This window comes from Talpa europaea (genome assembly GCF_964194135.1).
Source record: "Talpa europaea genome assembly, chromosome: 12".
Classification (NCBI taxonomy): Eukaryota; Metazoa; Chordata; class Mammalia; order Eulipotyphla; family Talpidae; genus Talpa; species Talpa europaea.
The window spans coordinates 44,187,751-44,211,603 of NC_140079.1; the positions used below are offsets into that span (position 1 = coordinate 44,187,751).

Below are 23,853 nucleotides of genomic sequence, written 5' to 3' on the forward strand. Positions count from 1 at the left end.
AGTTTACCAAATTTAGATCATGATCAAAATTGGGGGTTTTGTATAGGTGCCATTTATAGTTAATCCTCCGGAGGTAGAAGACAAGGATAAACAGAGATCTCTTGATTTTTATTTAAAATTTTGGCCAGGGCCTCCCCGGTGGTGCAGCAGTTGAGTGCTGGGTTGAGAAGCTGCCCGCAGCCTCTGTGGCGCAGGTTCGATCCCTGACTGCTCCCTAGCCACAGGAGGAGGGTCCCACAAGGTGCGCAGACCTCTCCTGCCGCCCGCTGCTCCCCTCAGCAGTGTACTTCTGTCCTTCCGCCTGCTCTGCTCCCCGCTCTTGCTCTGGTGAATTCTCTCACCCTCACACGCTTCTGACTGTACCCAGTGTTTGTATCAATCAATCAATCAATAAATCTTTAAAAAAGTAAAAAAAAATAAAAATAAAATTTTGGCCATGTGTTAATTTTAAGAAGTCAAATTATTTATTTTTAAAGGTTTTTTTTAATCTATTTATATACATAAGAACTAGGGTGTAAGCCAGATGTGTGGGGGTGAAAAGACCAACCTGAGAGTGGTGAGAACAGACGATCTACCGAAACATGCTGTTGAGGGGAGAAGCCGGCTGAGACAGGAGAGGCTGGCTGTGTAATGTGGGCCAACTCCCCAGCCAGGATCTAACCCTTGCTGTACTGGCCTGAGATAGCTCAACAGTGTTGAGACTTCAACCCCTGTATTACCAGGGAGGCCCCATATATCAAGATTTTTTTAATGAGATAGAAGTTAAAATCTTTATATGGATAAAGTGTTTAATTTTAACCATTACTTAAGACTGAGGGCCCAAGGTCATCAAAATTTTAAAGACAGGCAGTTGTTACTAATTTTGAGATGCTAAAATATTTTAGAGTTTGTATTTTTAAGAAATAATCCTTTGGCTTTATATTGTTTTTGCTTTATTTTATTGAGACCAAACATTTTTAAGATAATGGAACAATTTTTATGGACCATGCATGGGGAAAACAAGAGAAGAGAGGTTAAGATCTTTGATCTGAAGGGGTGTGAGATTATCACTCATCTTTCTAAGAGAGAGAGTAAAGATTTAACTGAAAAACTCACTGAAGAAAGTTAACATCACAGACTCAGTGTCTGTGGGCCTTTCACCAGGCTGATTATCATCACAGAGTCCGGCTCTGTGGGCCTTTTACCTGTCTGATTTGGAAGAAAAAGATAGGAAAGACACGACTGAAAACACCTTCTTACCGCTTCATTGCGGACTCTGGGTCTGTGAAGCCTTTTGGCCAGGCTTGAGAGGATGTCCAATTCCCGTCTCCGGGCTTGAGAAGCAGGGTGTGGGGTCCCTGTTTGGGAGCCATTTGTTGCATCAGGCAACATCACACTGATAAAGAAGTGGGAGTCGTGGAGCAGGCTACATAATGCAGGATATTGCTGAAGAGCAAGATCCTGGCTCTTTTATTGACCCATGGTATTGGTTGTGAGGGGGAAGAGCAAAAGAAGATTAAGGGCATGCATATGATAGAAAGGGGAAGGGTGTAGAAGATTAGGGATTGTAAGTCTGCCCTCCAGGCACTTCTTAGCTACTTCATGACACACCCTAATCCCCAGCCATTGTTCTAATCTTATCGACAAGGTGTTCCACTGATAAGCTTCTGGGGTCCCTTGTCAATACATGGTCCTCGGCCAGGGCGTTCCCTGCCATATCTCGTGATGTGTAAGTCGGGAGACGAGTTATGCTTTATTTTATTTTTTGCAGATTTATTTACTTATGAATACAAGAGCTCGGGTGCAGGGCAGAGATGCGGGGGTGGGGTAAGGAAATTCACCAGAGACAGCGCGGGGAACAGAACAGGTGGACTGACTGAAATCCACTGCTGAGGGGAGCAGCGGGGAGACAGGAGAGGTCTGTGGCTCCCCGAGGGTCACCTTCCTGGCTGGGGATGGAACTGGGGCTCCAGAGGCTGCAGATGGCTTCACAGTGTGGTGCTTAACCTCTTCCCCACCAGGGTGGCCCCTAGTCATGCTATTATGTCAGCTTCAGGTAAGGGGATTTTTAATAATGGTTTAAAAAAATAATCTTTCCCAGAAATTCAAGCCACTTTTTTGCCCTTTTAATGACTAGCGAATAATGTAGGGTCACAGTACTTTGGGCGAGGAGGAGGCATTTGTCTGCATCTCAGTGTTTATTTGGGAGCCATCCCTCCAGGGCCTGCGTCTGGGGTGCCGTTGCCTCCGGGAGACCCTGTGCGCCCAGCCCTGCCCAGCGCACTGGCTGCACCTGCGCGCTACCACACGTGCACGGTCGTTCAGGCCCTGCTGGCCCCTGACTCGGGGTGAGGTTGGGCTGGGGTGGGCCTGGTCCTTCAGGAACCCCGTAGGGGCGCCGCTGCCCCTTGACCTGGGGAGCCGGCGGCGGGGAGCAGACAGGTGAGGCCCAGGGAGGGAAGACTCTTGGGCTCGGGGAGGCGCATCTGGCATGCACCCCGGTTCTTGTATAAATAAATAAATCTTTTTTAAAATTAGCCTTTTTCTAATGATTCCCAGGCAGCAGGCTTAACTGCTGTACTTACCAGAGAAAATTCCTGGAGATCTAGAACAATTGGTAAGGAGAGGATGCCTCAGCAGTGCCTGCAGCATTGTTCAGGTGAGACCCGCCTATAGGACCATTTATTTATTTATATTGTCTTAGGGTCTTCCCTTTCCTCAAGCTCATCTCTTTTTTTTTCTTTTCTTGCATCGCTGTTCATTTTTTGTAGGTATTGGATTCTCCCTTCAGGGGTGGACCCCATAGTGCTCCCCCCAGAATAGCACCCGTGACCCATCACCATAATCCCTTGTGCTCTTCCCTCCCCTCTGTTCGCCCCCTCCCCCCTCCACGCTGGGGGCCTCAGCTCTTGGTCAGCCTGCTGGGGTTGTCTTTTTCTCTACCTTTTGTTCAGTTTCTCTATATTTCCCACATAAGAAACCACCTGATATTTCTCTTTCTCCTGCCTTACTGTGGCTAGCATCATCCCTTCCAGCTCCATCCGTATCACCACAAACAGCATGGATTTGTCTTTTTTGATTATGAGCAATACTCCGCGGTGTAACTGTACCTCAACTTTTTGATCCATTCATCTGTTTTGTGGCATTTGAGTTGTTTCCATGTCATGGCTACTATAAATAGTGCTGCAATAAGCACAGGAGTTCAGGTTTCCTGTTTTTGTTTTTGTTTTTGTCCCTTGGGTAGATTCCTAGGAGTGGAACTCTGGATCATGTGTAGACCCATTTTCAGTGTTCTGAGGAACATCCACACAGCTGCCCATAGTGGCTGGACCAGTTTGCGCTCCCACCAGCAGCATCAGAGCCTCCTTTGTCTCCTCCGCTTCTCCAGCATTTGTTATTGCCAGTTTTTTTTTTTTAATGAGGAGCATTCTCACTAGAGTGAGGTGGTCCCTCATTGTGGTTTTGATTTGCATTTCCCTGATATTAGTGATGCTGAACATTTTTTCTATGCCTGATGGTCATTTGCATTTCTTCTTCGGAGAAGTGTCTTTTTACTTCTGCCCATTTTTTTGGACTGGGTTTTTTGTTTTTGTTGAGTCGTGTAAGCTCTTGGTAGATCTTTGATATCAGTCCCTTAGCTGTCATGTGGTGTGCTGATATTTTCTCCCATTCAGCGGGGTGTCTCTTTGTTTTGATCATTGTCTCTTGCTGTAGCCCCAACTGTTTACATCCTCCCTGGTTTTCCTTGCTTCTGGAGAAGAATCCTCAAAGATGTTTCTGAGAATCATGTCATTGAGTGTTGTCCTGTGTTTCCTTCAGTATATTCGATGGTGCCAGGTTTCACATGCAAGTCTTTCATCCACTTGAGTTGGTTTGTGTATGGTGTGAGATAGTGGTCTACTTCATTCTTTTGCATGTTGCAATCCAGTTTCCCCAGCACCATTTACGAAAGAGGCGATTTTTTTCCAATGTATATTCTTTGTTCCTGTGTCATAGGTTAGCTCACCATATATGTGTGCTTTTATTTCTGGGTTTAACTTTTATTCCGTTGGTCTCTGTGTCTGTTTTTGTCCCAACACAGTTTTTATTATAACAGCTTTGTCATATTGTTGGATGTCTGGGAGTGTCAGACCTCCATTATTCCTCCCTTTTAGTCACAACTTTCGCTGCTCGAGGTTTTGTGATTCCATATGAATTTGAACAGTATTGGTTCCATTTTGTTGAAGAACACCATTGAAATTTTCATTGAAATTACACTGAATCTGTAAATTGCTTACAAATAGGAAGTCCCATCTAGGTTTGTTACTTTTTTCCAGTTATGGAACATTCATAAAACAGAGTGTTAATAAAAAATGTATGTGTTGGGCCTCCCCAGTGGCGCAGTGGTTGAGCGCTGGGTTGTGAAGCTGCCCACAGCCTCTGCAGTGCCGGTTTGATCACCCGCTGCTCCCCGGCCACCAGAGGAGTGGCTCACATGGCACGCAGACCTCTCCTGCTGCCCGCTGCTCCCCTCAGCAGTGTACTTCGGTCCTTCTGCCTGCTCTGCTCCCCGCTCTGGCTCTGGTGAATTCTCTCACCCTCCCGCGCTCCTGACTGTACCCAGTGCTTGTATAAATAAATAAATAAGTCTTAAAAAAAATGTATGCATTATTTTCTGTAATGTCTAAAAAGGTGTTATTTTCTGGGGTGGAAATGTTGGCGAGGATATCCATTTTGTGGGGCCTGTGTGCAGTTCCATTTCAACATTGCTCAAATGGGTTGATACTAGAACATCTGTGGCCATTTTTGCTACCTTGAAAGTCACCATGTCACAAACAATAAAGGTCACAGATAGACATGGCAATAGCCGTCTGCTCTGTGTCAGTGACTTCCTTTCATTGACAGTGGACAAAATTCATTTAAAGGGTAGCTTTTTAGCCAAAAATAAAATCCCCTTTTTAAAAAATGGGAGTTAAATATTGTTGGCATTCTTTGGTTCCTTGAATGCCTCTTGCTATTCCCAGTGTTTTTTTTTTTTCCTTTCTTTTCTTTGCACCCTCTTCAATTATGATACTTCTGACCTTGTCTAACAGGGTGGTCCCCAGGAAAGGGGGAGGTTCCAGGTTTCCTGGCCCACCCAAGGGAGGGTGGAGCTGCACAGGGAGAGAAGAAGCTGCAGAGAGACTGAGGAAGGAAGCAGAATGGAGCCAGAAGGAGACCTGGAGGAGGCACAAGGAGCCTAGAGACACGTGGAGAAACTGTGCTTGTCTTTTGGTCGTGGACGTTCAACAGGGTGGTCCCCAGGAAAGGGGGAGGTTCCCTGCTCCACCCAAGGGAGGGTGGAGCTGAGCAGGAAGAGGAAAAGCTGCAGAAGAGACTGAGGAAGGAAGCAGGATGGAGCCAGAAGGAGACCTGGAGGAGGCTTATGGAGCCTAGAGACACGTGAAGAAACTGTGCTTGTCTTTTGGTCGTGGACTGGGTGACACAGATGTGGGTGAGACCTGTGGGGAGGTGACCATGGCAGCTTTTATCTTGATGTTGATTTTGCTCTTTTCCTTCCGGGCTTGTCCGGTTGTTTGTGACCCTTTTCTGTGGGTCCCCACTGGAAGATGCTTTAGACTTGTGCCAGGCTTTGGGGCCTTGTTCTGGGCCGATCCCATTTGGATGGAGTTTTACCCACGAGGGGATGGGTAACTTTGGGTGCTTCATTTAGAAACTAGACTCTTTGCCTTACCTGTATTGTTTCTTAGTTTTATTAAAGTTCCTTCCCCTTAAAGTCTCCTATGTTTTCTGTTGATGCAGCAGATGGCAGAACCCATTTAGAATAGACAGGTTTGTGGGGTTTGGGTTGCCCCTCTCCCTGTCCTATAACAGACGGGGTGACACAGATGTGGGTGAGACCCATAGGGAGGTGACAATGGCAGATTTTATCTTGATTTTGATTTTGCTCTTTTCCTTCCGGCCTTGTATGGTTGTTTCTGACCCTTTTCTGTGGGTCCCCACGGGAAGATGCTTTAGACTTGTGGCAGGCTTTGGGGCCTTGCTCTGGGCCAATCCCATTTGAATCGAGTTTTACCCACGAGGGAATGGGTAACTTTGGGTGCTTGATTTAGAAACCAGATTCTTTGCCTTTCCTGTATTGTTTCCGAATTGTATTAAAGTTCCTTCCCATTAAAGTCTCATGTTTTGTGTTAATGTGGTGGATGGCGGAACCCTATATAGAATAGGCAGGTTTTCAGGGTTTGGGCTGCCCCTCTCTCTGTCCTGTAACACTTGTACATTTTACAAGTTTACCCAGAAATGAAACTGAGACACAGGGAAAGTTAGGGTAATTAGGCAGTTTTAGGGACACTGCAGGAGGGGACCTCAGAGAGTTGAGGAAGGCTTCAGAGATAAGGGCAGCAAGAGGAATGTAATTAATTCCACTAGGAAAAACAAACATCTCAGGACCAAGGACAACATTGTTAATGCTGGCCTTGGTTTCCTTCAGGTGATAAAGGGAGGTAGAGATTGGGGAAATGGAGAGTGGTTTAATTTATGGAAAAAATAGAAGGGCAGCTGTTTAAGTTCAATGCAGGGATGCCCATCCTGAGGACTGGGCCATAAAAATAAAGATGCAACAAATGGGGAAAGACAAACCTGTTAGATAAGGAATGTGGAGATCCCCTGCTAAGTAGCAAATTAAGTGAGACAGCAGAGAACTAACCAATCACAAAGAGACTGGTGAAGCTTTAGAATAATGAGGGAAATAAGGTATATATTCCCTGAGACACAACTCCACTTTGGCTTCCTTGCCTGGTTTCATGGCCTGGGAGTCCCACTTTATTTCTGTTCCTTTTCTCCTCAATAAACTTTTTCTTTCTCTAAACAAACCTGCTTCTTCTCGCTTGCTTGCCTGAAAGTCTGTGAAGTTCCTGCTGCGGCTTCATGAGACACCAACCCATGGTGGTCTAGTGGCTGGGACTCAGCGCTGCCCCTGCAGCCTGGGATCTGTACCTGGCTGGGAGAGTAGGCCTGACAATTCCAGTATCAAAACCACTGTTGAACTACCACAAGTGAATCAATATAAATCTTGATACTGCCAGCTTTCCTGTCAATGATGGAACCTCTGCTGAAATAACCATGCTTTCACTTGTAGGATGAGACAGAAAATAAAAGTGTTCTGTTAGGCAGGACACTTGATTTATATCAATCTGTGACAAGTTGACTTGGACTACAGGTCTTTCATTCTATTATGTTCTATATTTCTTTTTGCAAAGGCAATTAAATAATCACAGGAAGGTTTTATCAGTTATTTCAAATTTTGTTTTATGGTATGTCATTGCTCCATTCCAAATTTTGTCTTTTTCTTCCCATAGTTATGCACAACTTTCAGGCCTCTTGTATTTATTTTGTAAAATTTTTATTATTTATGCATACAAGACTGGGGATGTAGGCCAGAGATGCAGTGACACTCTTCTGAGGGAGCAGCAGGCGAGACAGGAGAGGTCTGCTGCACCATGTAGGCCAGCTCCCAGGCTGGGGATGGAACCTGTACCACAGTGGCTGCCAGTAGCTTGATAGTGTTGAGACTTATCGCGAGTGGGATTAATTAGCTTCAGTCAGAAGTTGGCTCTCAAAGAGAATTTTATTACTGTATTGTTCACAAACACACACATTCACATAGGCAAGGCAACCCGAAATTCCCATAGTAGCTCTGACTGAAGACAGTAGCCACGACGTGTTTTAGCAGGGCCTTCCACCCAGGGGAAAGTCCTCCGGCCATGGAAGTCTCTAGGCTTGAGGGCCCGAAGTCCGGATGGTCCCCAGGATGTTGAGCTGGTCTGCAGCATGTGCTGCTGTCAGAGAGCAGGCCGCCGGTTTGTGGGAGGAAGAACCGGGGAGTGATGCTTGGTTCATGGTGTACCAAACTGAGGAGTGAGGAGAGGTTCTGGCTGGAGAACAGTCTGAGTCCAAAGAGGAGCAGCAATCTGGACTCGGAAGAGGAGCTTCTGGAAAGTCCTTAGCTCAGAGGCAGGTTTGGGACTGCTCAGATACTGCCTCATGAATCCACTCCTTTTATGCATCCTTATCAGGTTCAGGCTCAGGCACCATCTGTTTTTATCATCTTTAACATTGAAGATGTGGACTCAGCCCCATTCACTCACAGCGCTCACAGACACCTTAACATACTCTTAGTTTCACTCTTAACCTATGTATTTATATTGCTTGTAAGCTTTTTTTTTTTTTTTTTTTTTTTTTTTTTTTTTTTTTTAATTTTCTTTTTTTTTTTTTTTGTATAGAGGCATGCTTTATTTATTTGTTTGCTGGTCTGTTTGTTTGTTTTGTTTATACATGCACTGGGTACAGTCAGAAGCGCGGGAGGGTGAGAGAATTCACCAGAGCCAGAGCAGGGAGCAGAGCAGGCAGAAGGACCGAAGTACACTGCTGAGGGGAGCAGCGGGCGGCAGGAGAGGTCTGCACGCCATGTGGGACCCTCCTCCGGTGGCCGGGGAGCAGCCGGGGATCGAACCGGCGCCGCAGAGGCCGCGGGCAGCTTCGCAACCCAGCGCTCAACCACTGCGCCACCGGGGAGGCCCGCTTGTAAGCTTTTTATGTTGATTACATGCTTAACCCCTTGCACCCAGAGGGAGACCCCAGACCTCTTGCATTTGAGGCTGGAAGGGTCTGGGCTTTGAATTAGTGCCTTATTATTTTCACTGTATTTTTATTTTTACCTATAACTAGATGAAGCTTGTTGATTAAAACAATAAATATTGTAAAAATTGAAAAAGGGTAAAATGTGCTCATTTGGACTGACAAATTAGTTCAAGACAAAAATTGAAAACCTATTGATGGAATTCAGGTGATGGGGTTCAGTGTGGGGGGGATTCTTGTATCCTCTGACAAATCATTCAGTAATGGTCCCTTTTATCAGCACATCACAAGGTGATTGAGGAACAGAGCAGGAAAGAGAGAAGTCTGCATAGACTCAGATAGGCTTTGAAAGAACAAAGGCTGCATTTTGCCAGGGTAAGGGGTGTTCTTTCATAATGTTCTTTGATGGAATGAGTGTGGAAATTATTGCCTTGGGGTCAGAATGGGTGGGTCTTCTAAGTTTGATAATCCTCTCTGCCCCCACCTCTGGCTGGTCATCTTTTCTGACCCCACCTTAGATTGCTGGAACCTTCCACAGGTGGGTTAATAAAGATTTATATAGATTGCCCTTATGATACCTCCCTCAGTAAAAACAAAAAACAACAAGGTGAACTTGACAATAACTGATATGCCGCTGCTCTTCCCACACCTGCTTTACTATCAGGAAGACAATATTTTCACCCTTAGAAATTTTTCTATAACTGCAACAGAATTTTTAAGGCTTTCTTTAAAAAACGTCTATGGTGGGCCGCCCTGGTGGCGCAGCGGTTGGTTGAGCACTGGATTGTGAAGCTGCCCGCAGCCTCTGCAGCGCCGGTTGGATCCCCGACCACCGCGCGAGGGTCCCACATGGCGCGCAGACCTCTCCTGCAGCCCGCTGCTCCCCTCAGCAGTGTATTACATCGGTCTGCCTGTCCTACTCCCTGCTCTGGTGAATACTCTCAACCTCCCCCGCTTCTGACTGTACCCAGTGCTTGTATAAATAAGTCTTTTTTAAAAAATCAACTGTTTCTTTTATTTATTTATTTATTTATTTATTTATTATTTTATTTATTTTTTTTAATAGAGGCATGCTTTATTTATTTGTTTGCTGGTTTGTTTGTTTTGTTTATACATGCACTGGGTACAGTCAGAAGCGCGGGAGGGTGAGAGAATTCACCAGAGCCAGAGCGGGGAGCAGAGCAGGCAGAAGGACCGAAGTACACTGCTGAGGGGAGCAGCGGGCGGCAGGAGAGGTCTGCGCACCATGTGGGACCCTCCTCCGGTGGCCGGGGAGCAGCCGGGGATCGAATCGGCGCCGCAGAGACCGCGGGCAGCTTCGCAACCCAGCGCTCAACCGCTGCGCCACCGGGGAGGCCCTCAACTATTTCTTTTAATACAGACAGACACATATATGTAATATCCCAAATGCTAATATCTAAATCCAGAGTCCCCGAAGAAGGGCGACACCGACTTGTTCTCTTCTCTGAATGAGCGAGAATCCCTATTTCAGCGGGTTCTTGCCTCCATGTCATTCTATCTTCCCAGCTTCAGGGCTCTGACGTCACACACTCCCGCTTCCTGCTCCCCCTCTGAGCGGCCCCCCACGGCTCTCGGCTCTCTGGGCTGCGTCCCCTCCTCGCCCGGCTGACCCGCCCCTCGGCAGCGACTCGGTCCCCCCTGCGCCTCCCGCCAGCCCTGGCGCCTCCGCCCGCCCCTCCGCACCACCAGGCCGCGAGCGCTGCTGCCCCGCCCCTGGGCCCCGCCGCGAGCCTCTGGGCCTTGCCCCGCCCCCTGCACGTGACGTCCCGTCCCGGCGTGCTGACGCGAGAGCGGTGGCGGGAGCGGAAGTGGCTGAGCCGGGGACTCCAGGAGCGCCCACCCCGGCGGACCGGGCCCGCCGGCTGAGGCTGGAGATGCCCGCGGGCAAAGCACAGGAGGCGGGGAGATGCGGGGAGACGCTGAGCAGGTCAGGGGAGGGCGAGGACGTCTCCCTGCCCGCGGCTGACGGCCGAGCTGTGAGTCAGGGGCCCCGGGGCGGGGCGGGCGGGCTGTGGAGAGCTCTGCGCGGGTCATTGGGGTCCTGGGGGAACGTGCGGGTCAGGACATTCCCGAGTGTGACCCTGTGGGTGCGCGGCCCCCCTGAATGAAAGCGCATCCCCCGTGTTTTCTCCCAGCGCCTCCCTGCTGCACCGATCAACCCCCAGATGGGTTTTCTGGGCTCTCCGTTCTGTTCCATTGATCTGTGTGTTTTATCTCGGTGGACTTAGGATATAATTTGCAGAACGTATTGTAAACTTTTCTGGGGCTGACACCCCCTCCCCACGCCAGGTCCAGCAGGCAGGAGGGCAGAGCCGAGTCCCAGTCTCCCGGGGTGCAGGTTTTTACCCAGTAGGTTGCGTGGTGCCTGGGGCTCTGCATTTTTCACAGGGTCTGAGATGCTGCCTGTGCTGGGCCTGGGCCCGCGTCTGAAGGGTGAGGCATCACTTACCTGTTGTGCAGCTGATGTGGCCATTCAGAGCCTGGAAGAGGGAACTTTGACACCTAGAAACTGCCTCATGAGGCGACTTCAGACTCCCCTTGAATAGAACCAGGCTTTCCTGAGCCTTGAGTGACCAAGAGCCACAGGGCTGCCACACTCTGGCTACAATGTCTGTGACCATCTTTTTATCACTAAAGGACACCCCCCGAGATTCCCACAGCAGGGACAGCTGTATGCTGTCACCAATGGGGATGGAAGGTCCTTCATGGGAAATCATCTGAGACACTGAAGGGACCATTCCTAAGCTCTTGAGGTCTTTTCTCTACTGATACCTGGCCCTAAGAAGATTCCTCTTGTATTAGAGCATGAATAAGCCACAATCACTCATTCACCTGGGAAGTGGACATTTTGTCGATGATCTACTTTTTAATATTTATAATCTGTTAAACTGATATTACCTCCTCCATCATAAATCCTTTTATGCTTGCTTTGGAGAGAAGTTGAACAGGTCAGGGAAAGGGAAAGAAATCGATGTTTATTGAGCACCTGCTGGATATTACCTGACCCTGTGCAACAAGTTCATTACTTAAGTTATGTGATCTCACTGATGGCACTGTACAGACATTATTCCTACTCCATGGTTGACAATCCTAAGGCCCAAAGGAGACAAGGAACTTGTGTTAAGATCATACAAATAAGGACAAAAGTCAGGGATTTTTGGACTACATATTTTTGGCCAAATCAGAGATTGTCAAATGAGGCTAAACTATAAACCCCCTGAAGGTCAGCAGGAGGGGAGGAGTGTGGGCAACACTGCCCATCCTCAGAGCAGCTCCGTGGGTGTTGGGCTTCCTCCTTCAAAAGGAAATAGCCTCAGGTTAAAATAAAAGTTTAATGTATCATTGCATTACATGCAGATGCTATCTTTAATGTTGCACATGATTTCCTTAATAGTTTTAGAAATAGCTCTAATCCCAAATGTGATTGCTACTCATAGGAGACTGCATTTCAAAATAGTGTTTTCTGTAATTATTCCCATACAGTAGGCTTAGCTGCTGTACCTACCAGAGGGAATTCCTGGAGATCTAGAACAATTGATAAGAAAGCAATGCCTCAGCAGTGCCTGCAGTATTATTCAGGATAAGACCCCCCCCCCCTTTGATTGTTAATGATTTGATCTATCTCATCTATACAAGAGGGAAACACAGTAGAAGCAGTGACTGGTGTCCTCAGGATGTTGGTATTCATGGTGATTGTTTTATTATTCATGTTTCCTCTGTTGACAAGTTTTTCAGTGAACTTGTGTCATTTTGTGATTAGATTTTAAAAAGGTTATTTACATAGTTCTAAAGTTTAGATTCTTGCACATTGCTCTTAGTAATTTTCAGTATTGAAGAGCACACATCCATTCTATGAAATTATCTTGATTATGTTTGTCATTCCGATGAACCGAATGTGAAGTTGACTGTGAAGATGTATGTCCTACTTTAACAAAATGCCCTGGAGAGCAAGGCAGCGCTCCCGCCTGCCTGTGACTGTGCAGGTGTTTCTTTTCACAGACCTGTTGCATTTGCAGCTCTCTCTGCCCACTGGTGTCTGTGCACTGTCCTGTACTTACCTTCGCTTTTAAATTGTCCTTTGGATATAAACAAAATAGAAAACAATTCTCTGGAGATAAAAATAGGCCTATTTCATCGTGATACATGTTCTTAAACATATTGTGACAAGCGTTTCTCTATCCCAGCACCAGCTGTGATCACCTCCTATCTTCATTAGGTTTGCCATAGTGCGGGTAAGGCCAGCTCCAAACAGCAGCCTTAGCAAAATAAATTTCTTTGCTTTAATAGGCGTACTTACATTGCACCAAATAAAAGGTGGTGCTGGCACACCTTGAAGGTATTGTTGGTTCATTTCCAGAATACCACAACAACCCTAATATTGCATAAATAAAGCCATTACTTTTTTGTTGGTTTCCTGGTGTGAATGAAAATTGTTTGCTCTATAGTGTTGTCTATTAATTATGCAGTAGTATTTTACCTAACAAGAAAATAGCCTAATTAGATATCACCAAGACATGAGGTGAGCATATGTTTTTTGAGAAATGGCGCTGCTGGACTTAGCCCAGTCCAGGTTGCCACATACCTTCAATTTGTGAAAAGCAGTATCTGATAAAGCAAAGCAAGCAGGATGGGGTGTGCCTTTATAGACACTTCTGAGAACAATCCTTTGGGTTTTAATAAAGTATACACATCTGGATAAGTGGACTTCAATTTAATGATGATGTTTATATGTAACTATTTTTTTCAGCAGTTTTGTCAGCACGGGAGGGTGTGTATTCTTTTTCATGATAGAAAGTACTCTGAACACCTAAGATAGTGAACAAGGGTTAGCTTAAATGCCTGCAGTCTGCCAGGGACTCGGCTATACACATAGCCTCTTTAGAATTTATTGTGATCTTTTAAAAATGTCAAAAACTTACATCTCTCATTGGTTGAATCTCAGTTGTAAGTAGAAAATAGGGAGTTTAGTTTTTATTATGCTATTGAACAGCTACAGAGGAAGCACATTTGACTTGGCTTCTGCCTAAGTTCTTCCCCAGGCTGTAAATCCATGTAGACGTCTGCAGTGAGGTGGCCAGTACTCCCTGCCACCACACTCTGATACTTTTGCTCCCCAAACTGGACATTACTGTTGACATTTGGGATCATGGTACCATTGCTGTGCTTTATTGCTTTGAATCATTGGTGTTTTGTTATTTATTTTTTAAACACTTATTTATTTATGCACAAAAGATCTAGGGAACAGGCCAGAGAAGCTGGGGGTGGGAGGACTCACAAGAGAGCAGGGAACAGAACAGGCAGACCAATTGAAATACACAGCTGAAGGTAGCAGCGGGTGAGACGAGAGGTCTGCCTCGCCAGGTGGGCCACCCGCTGGCCAGCTGGGGATCAAACTCGTGCTGCGGAGGCTGAGGAGCCCCCTCATAGTGCGGTGCTCAACCCCCTGTGCCACCAGGGTGGCCCTAGATTTATTTTTTTAATATTTTATTTTATATAATTCTTACAACATTCCTATTTTTATTTATTTATGCATTTTTATTTATGCATACAAGAACTCTACCAATTTCTAATTCAAAGTATGTTTTTTCTTTTTGTTTAAAGATTTATTTTTTGTGTAGAAGACCTCGGGTGCAAGCCAGCAGTGTCGGGTGATGAGAGGATTTACCAGGGACAGAGTGGGGAGCAGAACAGACGGATCTATTGAAATACACTGCTCAGGGGACCAGCGGGTAATACAGGAGAGGTCTGCTATGCCCTCTGTGGGTCAGCTCCCTGACTGGGGATCAAACTTGGGCCGTATTGTGGGCCATTGTGGTGATAGTGGTGAGACTTAAGCCCTGGTCTACCAGGGAGGCCCTCAAAAGTTTGTTTTGATGTTGAATAAGCATAATTATTTGTTGAGCTCATTTAATGTTACAGAATACTAATATAGATGTTCAAAAGTTAGTTTTGAAGGTGCACAAAAAATATTTTCATTATGGATCTGATGGTGAGTATTGTCTCAGGGGCTTGTAAATGTTATCTCTGAGACCTGTGGAATTGGTCATATTCTTTAGATGCAGACTTTACTATTTGAGGCAAATTGAAAAATTGGCATCTTTGATAGAATGGAAGATGTAGTGATTATTTAATTTTACATTAAATAACTTAGAATATTGTAATAGATAATATTCAGAATCATCTGGAATAATTGGAGAGCTGAGTCTGTGTGGGTGACTGTGGCATTATTTTCTCTCTGAGTCCAGGATAATGTATGTGCTATTGTTTGGAAATCCGCAGTGGACACTTTGTTTTGGTGGGTTTCGAGTGAACCTCCTCTGCTGTTTGTTCCCAATATTTGGTGTTGAGTTTTCATGGTTTCTGTATTGTGGAAAATAAGCTAAGATCATACATGTAACAACACTAAAAGTAGCCTTTCACTTTGGTCTGCAGGTAATGAATTTTATAGAACAACTTGTAGGGTGCTTATTCATCATTAATGTACATGGAAAAATGGTGACATTTGCAGTGGCAGGTGCCTGTTTTCCTTAAGTCCTGGAAGAGAACAAGAAGAATCTTTACAATTCAAAGATTATAGTTTTTGGATCAAGAATTTTTATACAAGCTAAGCAGGCTGAGGTCTGAGCATCCCTAACATACAAATGCTACGTCCATGTTCAGGGAAGATAGTGTTTTCTGTTTGCAGTGTATCTGGGTGTTTCTGATGAAATGAGTAAGCCTCATGTGGCCCTGTGTGAACCACCAATATTAAAGGATCTGTAGATGGTACCTTAGTTAGGATTGCAGGAAGATCATCAAGGGTTAGAACGAGTGCTCATCGTGTATGGTTCACTTCAATGTCTGTAATGAAACCTTTCAGGTTTCACTGATTAGGGATGAAGAAGGTTGTGGCTGACACCCCAGGATGCCTTAGCTGCTGCAGCCTGTGTGCTCATGAACAAAAGGGCACTGAGAAGCCAGTGTCTTGTCTTAAGTACCTTCCTGTGTGGAACTCAGAACCCCAAGGAAACGGGTGAATGTCTGAGTTGATGCCTGGTGAGCAGCAGACCAGGTCAGATTGCCAAGGAGCGGCCCTCAGCCATGTTCCTCTGACACCTTGGGATCACAGAGCTGTAAGCATGAGGCAGCTCTGAGAGTTGTGGCTGTCTAGGACTTTTCCTATCAGATTAGCATCTGACAATCATATTACTCCGTCAATGACCTCTTTTCGAAGTATGCTTGCCTGCCATGCAGAAGCTCTTTGCTATGCTATGAAGGTGAGTGTGTACCTTGATTCTTCCATCCACTCAACAGATCAGGTGGGCACTGCTGACGCCTCTCCCCTGGGGTGGCCACTTCCTAGTCCTGCCAGTTGCTCTTCCTGCTGTTTGCTCAGGTTGTCTCCAGAGTGTGCTGACTCAACACAAGTTTTTTTCATTAGTCCCATGTGTCTTCTCCTTCCTCCCTTGTTTGGGGTGCTACAAGGATACAGAAGTACCTTCCTCCAATCCTATCATCGAGACATTCTCCGTGGTGGCAGTAGTGACTGGAATAGGGTGAAAACTGATTGTTGGAGACAGAGGAAAGGTTGTGTGTGTGTGTGTGTGTGTGTGTGTGTGTGCGCACGAGCAAGCAAGTGAGTGAGCGAGCAAGCGAGTGAGCGAGCGAGAGAGGTATGTATACATATAGTGCATCAACAGATAGTTACCTGTGGCATTAAAATTTCCTGATGATTAGGGCAAACAGCTTCTTTTTATTTATTTCCCCTTTTATTTTACTTCCTAAACTTGAGATAGTTTAATTTTTTCATTTGCTAGTATTGCCAAGCTAATGTTCCTTTTTGAGAGTCTTGTTAGGAGTTGGCGCCTCAACTCCGTCCGGGGTTCTCAAAAACTACACGGAGCCAGAGATGCAAAAGCAAAAAGGCTTTATTGCTAGCTTAAGCTATGGTCCAACTCTGCCTGGTGTACTGACACAGCAGTCTCATCAGGTTGAGAGAAGGACCCCTTTAAGCTGTTTTTTATGCTCTATTCACAGTAGAAAGGGGGACTTTTCATATCAGTGAAAGGGGACCTTTCACAACAGGGACCAAGTTCGAATTGATTATGTGCCTTTCTTTGGCAATCTTTAAGTTTCATTCACCCTGGCCTTGTGGTTCTTGTGGTTTTACCCTGCAACGGACAACTGTGTTCTTTAAAACAGTCGTTTTCCTTAAAATGGCTGCTGTCTTGCTATGTTTAGTCCTTTAAGTTCTTACAGTCTAAAGTATTTATTGCTTATGCATAATGGAACTTTTTGTATCCTTGGGTCTACTGCAAAGGTAGCATCAGAACCTTGAAGAAGACTGACCGGTAGACAGGAGGAAACGTTGGCAAGGGTAAGGGGAAGGATGGACTCTCATTCACTCCTGAGGAAAGAATAGCTGCTCCACCATTCCGCAGAGAACTGTGAGCTTAGGCTGTCTCTGCTGCCTGTTGTAGTAGTTCTGTATTTTCAGGAAATGACCTTAGGAAATGCTGAAATACAGATAAAAATCTTTACGCGTGACCCTGTTGCCCAGCACGGAGATCCTCGGGGGCGGGTGAGGATCCCCGTGGGTCCATGTGACGAGGTGCAGCCCTTAGAGGGGGGCCCATGAACGGGGCAGAGGGACGCTGGAGGGTCCTGGGGGAACTAAGGCAGAGAAACGTGGGGCCCCAGAGCCGGCGGCATGGCACGCGGTGGGCAGAGGGGGCTCTCTGTGCCCGGTGCCCCGACCCTGACCTGGGCTGCTGGCAAGGGGTGGGGCGCGGGGGAGGTGGAGCCACCAGACCCTGGAGACCCAGGACGCGGGGCCACCGTGTCCCCTGGCTTCTGGCCGTGCCCGTGTCTCCTGGCTGGCGCGATGGCGGGTTCACACAGTGCCCTGACTGCAAAGAGGGGTCCAGGCCCCTGCCACACCCCCTGAAGGGGCGCTGAGCTAGGAGGGGACTGAGAGGAGCTCGGGGGATGGGTCTGCTGCCTTGGACCTCGCCTGGATCCCCGCATGGGTGAGGCTCCCCACTTGGGTCACCCTTCCTTCAGGCCGGCCTGTGACCTCTGCTGGCGCCCATTGGGGGCACCCCGGGTGCACCGGGACCCTGGATGGAGGGACAGTGATCCCCGCTGCCCTGCGGCTCCTGACGGACACCTGTGGTAAAGGCCAGAGAGTGGGAGGAAGCACATCTGGGCCAGCATAGACTCCCTCTCGCAGCCCCGGGGAGACCCAGGAAAACAGTGGCTGCCAACATGGCCTCGGCCCCTCTTCAATAACATCTTCCACTGCGGACAGGGCGGAGGATGGGGGTCAGTGCTGGGGGCGCGGGAAGCCCAGCAGCCAGGGCTGGGGTGGGGCCGTGCGAGGAGCCGCCACCTCTGAGAGGGATGGAGAGGTCGGGCAGTGCATGCAGGTGAGAACCCGGAGCCTCCGCCCAGATGGGGTGTCCCTGTATTCCCAGAATGTGTCTTGCAAAAGGGCAACCTCCACCCGCCCACCAGAGCCCCCCATCTGATTCCAGAAATGCCCAGTAAAGACAGTCCTCCTGTCAAAGAAGCACCTTGTAGAGTCCATATGTCCTCCCCGTGGCCCACACGGGCTCACACCCCACACCCGATGCATACACCTGCGGTGTCAGCCCAGCCTCTGGTAAGCAGCAGGTTGAAATCTAACCTGTAAGCGCCCCCTGATTTGCTGTCCTCCACGGTCCTTACCTGGTGAAGAGGGGAGGCCGCGTGCCCCTCACCTTCCTGTGTTGAGCCTGGCAGCCAGGCCCTGCTGGGTGCTCAGCCTGCTGCCCAGTGAGTATATTCCCCCGAAACCCTAACTCCCCTTCAAGCTTGAGTTTTTTTTATAGATGTAGTTTTATTAATGCATACAGAACTGGGGTGTAGGCCAGAGTTGGGGATGAGAGGACTCCCCAGAGTGGGGGGCAAAAAAGGGGATCGTTGAAATAACACTGCTTGAGGGGAGCAGCGGTCAGACGGGAGAGGTCAGCTGCACCACGAAGTCAGCTCCCTGGCCGGGGACAGAACTCAGGCCATCGCTGTGGGCGGTTGCAGTGGGAGCGCTGAGGCTTTACCCCTAGGCCACCAAGGAGGCCCTAAACTTGATTTTTTTTCCTGTTACTTGATGCTGATGTTTGATTTTTTTTTTCATTTAAGATATTTTATTTGTAATTCCAGGGAGCAGAAAGTAAATTATTTTAATAAAAGAAAGACCAAGTACTTGTCACCTCGTCGTGTTGAAGAAATCCTCTAGCCCGGGATGGAGCCAGGCTGGGTCAGGGTGTCAGGTCAGTCGGGGTGCTCCTGTTGCCATGAGTCAGCGCTTCACCGGAAGGGCAGCTCGTCCAAGCAGCTAGTCCCCAGGCACCATGCAGTCCTGGCCTGTGCTTATTTCCCTGGTCCTTGATCTTTAAGATAATGTTGGATATTGGGGATCCCGGCCAGTCATGCTCTATGTCAGTACCGCAACTACCATCTTTCTGTATACCTTGTCTTTGGCCAGAGTTTCTCAGGAAGTGTGTCCCACCCTCCTCACCTCCAACCCACTGATGGTTTTCCCCTGAGTAGAGGACGCCAAGCCCACTTCCAAGTTGTCTTCATACACGGGTGGGCCACCTCCCAGATGCTGGGTGCCACTGTTTGTTAGCTTCAGAATTTGTCCATCTCATCCAGATGGTTGACCTTGTCTGCATATAGATGTGCGTCGTGATCTCGGATTGTGTGTTTGTGTGACCCAGGATGTGTCTTTTTCCTGACCACATTTCCTGTCTGCTGTGTCTGTTTTGATTTCTTCTCTTTCATTTTTGGTCCTGTTTATTTTGATTGTTCTCCCTTTTTTCTTTGTGAGTCTTGCTAGAGGTTAGTACATTTTACTTATGTTTTCAGAGAACCAGCTTTTGGTTTCATGGATCTGTTGGACTGTCTTTTATTTCTATTTCAATTAGTTCTGCTTTATTTTTTATTTCCCTTCTCCTACTGCTTTTTGGTTTTTTTTTGTTGTTGTTCTTTTTCTGGTTCTTCGAGATGGGAGATCAGGGTTTTTTGTTTGTTTGTTTGGGCCTGAGTTATTCTATACTTTCCTCTTAAAACTACTTTTGCTGTTCCCCAGACTTTCTGAAAAGTTATTTCCTCATTTTCAGTCATTCAAGGCCCTTTTTAATTTTTTCTTTGATGTCATCATGAATGCAGTGGTCGCTCAGTTGCATGTTGTTCCATTCCATGTAGAGTGGGGGTTCCATGCTCATTGCATAGTTGACTTCTAGCCTGATGCCATTGTGGTCAGAGAACACCCTGGTATGATTTCAGTCTTCATGTGCTTGTTGCTGTTTGTCTTGTGACCTAGTACGTGACTGATCCTAGAGGATGATCCATGTGCTCTTTGAAAAGTGTCCTCCTGTCCTCCCTTCCTTGCTAGCCCCATGTTCCTTCGCTCCTCCTGCCCCCACTTCTATACTGTCGCCCTTTCTTCCCCCTCCCCCTAACGGTCCTGAGAGTCTCAGACTCACAGTGTGTTGTCAAGGGTCCATTTACAGTTTGTCTCTATCTGATTCTGTTTGGTTTGTCTGGACTCCACATGTAAGTGAGACCATCTGGTGTTTATCTTTCTCCTTCTGGCTCACTTTGCTTAGAGTCATCCCTTCAGCTCCATCCATGTTGCTGCAATCGACTTGAGTTTATAATTTTTCTATCGCAGAGTAGTGTCCTGTTGTGTCTACAGACCCCATCCTGTTCCCCCCATCTGTCCTGTGGCATATAGGTTGTGTCCACATCTTGGCTAGTGTAAATAGTGCTGCAGTGTGCATTTGTGCTCTTTGTTTTTTTTTTTTTGTAAGATTTATTTATTTATGCATACAGCAGCTGGGGTGCAGGCCAGAGGTGTGGAAGGCACAGGTGACAGTACAAACCAAGACAGAGTGGGGAGCAGAACAGCTGGGTCTACTCAGGTACAATGCTGAGGGGAGTGGAGGGGAGCAGCGGGGAGAGAGGAGAGGTCCACTGTGCCTAGTGGGTCACCTCCTTGGTCAGGGTGACTTGTGCTGCAGTGGCTGTGGACAGCTTCACCGTGCTGAGACTAACCCCTTGCAACACCAGGAAGGCCCCTCTTTTGTGCTGTTTGGGTATATACCGAGGTGTGGAACTGCTAGGTCATGTGGAAGATCTATTTTCAGTCTTTTCAGGCATTTCCACACTACTTTCCATAGTGACTGGACTAGTTCACATGCCCACCAACAGCGTAAAAGGGTCCTTTTCTTCACATCGTCTGCAGCACTGTTGTTTGTGTGTTTTTTAACTGTGGGCCATTCTCACAGGTGTGAAGTGGTGTCTCGTGATGGTTTGGTTTGCATTGCCCTGAAGATAAATGAGAAAGAGAATTTTTTCATGTGCATGTTGGCCATCTGCATGTCTTCTATAGGGAAGTGATTGTTTGGATCCTTTTCCCATTTTTGATTTGGTTGTTTTCATTTTGTTGATTTGTATAGGTACTTTGTGATCTTTTATATGAATTCATCATCAGAGGTAGGGTGTGCAGGTGTGTTCTCCCATTCAGACGTTGTCTCTTTGTTTGGGTCACTGTCTTTTTTGCCATACAGAAAAGTTTTAGTTTGATGTAGTATCCATTGTTTCCTCTCTCCTTCATATGTTTCTGAGATTGATGTTAGGGAGCGTTTTACATAGGTTTTTATCTATATGTTTGATGGTTTCAGGTCTTATATCTGAGTCTTTTATCCATTTTGAATTGATTTTCATGTGTGCTGTTAGGTGATGATCTAGTTTCATCATTTTACATGTGGCAGTCCACTTTTCCAGCACCCTTTATTGAAGAGGCTTTCCTTGTTCCAGTGTATGGACTTTGCTCCTGTCTTGTATGTTAATTGTCCATAAATGTGGTTTTATTTCTGGGCTTTCAATTCTGTTCCATTAGTCTCTGTGTCTGGTTTTGTTCCATTGCCATGCTGCTTTAAACTACTCTGGCTTTAGCATATAGTTGGAAATCAGAAGTGTGATACCTTCATTTCCCCCCTTTGATATCAGGAAAGCTTTGGCTATTTGGGGTCTTTTGTGTTTTCTGATGAACTTCATTAATCTTTGTTCTATTTCTTTGAAGAACGCCATTGGGATTTTTATTGGGATTGCATTGAATCTCTAAATTGCTTTGGGTTGGATGAACATTTTGACAATGCTGACTCCTCCAACCCATGAGCTGGCTATATCTTTCTGTTTATTTAAAGGAAAAGGGATGGGGTACAGATGATCCAGGGTCTGTGGGCCAGGCTAAATTTCAGTCTTTGTCCTTAGAGTAATGTATAGCAACATAATCCTTGTTTTTAGCTTTCACAGCATTTGCAGGATGACACTAAGATTTTGTTGTGTTTTTTATTTTTATTTATTTATTTATTTATATTTATTTATTTTTTTAAGATCTGGACTCAAGCCCAGCTCTCTTCTTTCTTTCTTTCTTTCTTTTTTTTTAGATTTATTTATTTATACAAGCACTGGGTACAGTCAGAAGCACGGGAGGGTGAGAGAATTCACCAGAGCCAGAGCAGGGAGCAGAGCAGGCAGAAGGACCGAAGTACACTGCTGAGGTGAGCATCGGGTGGCAGGAGAGGTCTGCAAGCCATGTGGGACCCTCCTCTGGTGGCCGGGGAGCAGGCAGGGATTGAACTAGCACTGCAGAGGCTGTGGGCAGCTTTGCAACCCAGCATTCAACCACTGCGCCACCAGGGAGGTCCACTCTTGTGTTTTTTAAATAAGAATGTCTCACCCCATGCTACCCCCCCAGAAAACTTTTCCTCATATGAATTACCTCTGCATTCTGCCAGTAACTTTCACATTGTGCATAGGAATATAATAAAAATGAACATACAATTCTTCCTGACAAACATAAAACCAAAAAAATATTTGGGGATTGAATTTATTGAATAAATAAGATTAACTGAATGTTGATGGGAGAACAGTAAATAGTTTCTTGAAAAGTACATTTTTTATATATGTAAATAAAAGGTCTGTTTTCTTTTGAATAACATTGAAAACATATTGATCAAGGTAATATATAAACATAATTAGGAAATTTCTGGAAGAATCTGAGTCTACGTAGTACCATTCAAAATTCACAGTTCTTGAGATCATGGGGTCTTATCTTTCTCAGTCTAGTAAAAATAAATTTTTTTGTCTAGTACAAAAAAATTGTGTACATCATTTTGGTAAGATTTTAAAGAAGTCATCACACAGGCATCATTGAGCAAACCTGAATCTATTCAACGGTACTGAGCAACACATTCTTATTTCTGAAATGCCACATTAGATATATGAAAATTATCAATATTTATATACAAAGAAAAGTGATAGAATTTGTGATTACTGAATAGTCTAAGTCGTCAGACTCATCCAGATACTTCTTTTACATCTGAGATAAATGTGTACTGTTACGGAGCATCAGATAAAATCCAGCTGTGCTTTAATCCCATTTCAATCTATCCTCACAGAAAATATTGACTCTTTTTTTTCCTGCAGACATGCAGCTGTCAACTATCCAGCTATGGGTCTAGATTTGCATTACACTTTTATTTCCTACCCATTCCTTTTCATCTAAAACACTTGTCCGGGGGGGCGGAGCAACATGGCGGCGAGGAGACGCTGCGAGTAAGATCTCCCATTAAAAAAAGTTAATAGGGAGGAAAAGCGGCAGGTCCCAGTGAGAACTGGGACACGGAAGATAAACGGACGACTCCAGCAAACTGCCCGAAGAAGAAAGTTGCCATAAAAGAGGACGAGAAGGGAGGGAAGCGCAGAACCCTGCTCCCCTCCCCCGCCCACAGAGGCGGCACTCTCCCACCGGCAGAGACGAGGGAAACAACAAACCAAAACGCCAACAAGAAAAACGGATGCAGCAAGCGGGACTGTGAGTGGAAAGGAACTATTTCAGCCACCACACCCCGTGAACGGGAGCTGAGGCGAACCCTGCAGGATCCACCGCAGAGGTGGCCATTAAAGAGAGCCCCGCCCACCAGGAGGAGACCAGCACCAGCACACAGCCCCAGCCGCCCGGTAAGCTTGCGCGAAAGCAGTGCTCGGATTGCAGCTGCCCAGGTCCCCGCGCCGCGCCTGCGACCTAGGCTTGCGGGGAGACGGCGGAGGCCCTCCCTGAGTGAGCAGGAACAAGGCGCCCAGGCAGGGGAGTGGGATTCAAAAGGCGCCATTCCCGCGCCACTGATCTGGGCTACAGCCCGCGTC

The 23,853-nt window shown here is 46.5% G+C and overlaps 1 protein-coding gene across 1 annotated transcript in view; it reads left to right on the forward strand.

Annotated features, from left to right (window-relative positions):
- LOC311182669 (uncharacterized protein) overlaps positions 1-23,647 on the forward strand; it is a 530,572-nt gene extending 506,925 nt beyond the window's left edge. Inside the window, exon 2 of the mRNA XM_084251624.1 lies at positions 23,618-23,647. The gene's annotated coding sequence lies outside the window, so the exon portion shown is untranslated. The remainder of the gene's footprint in view (positions 1-23,617) is intronic.
- Positions 23,648-23,853: the final 206 nt, after the last annotated feature.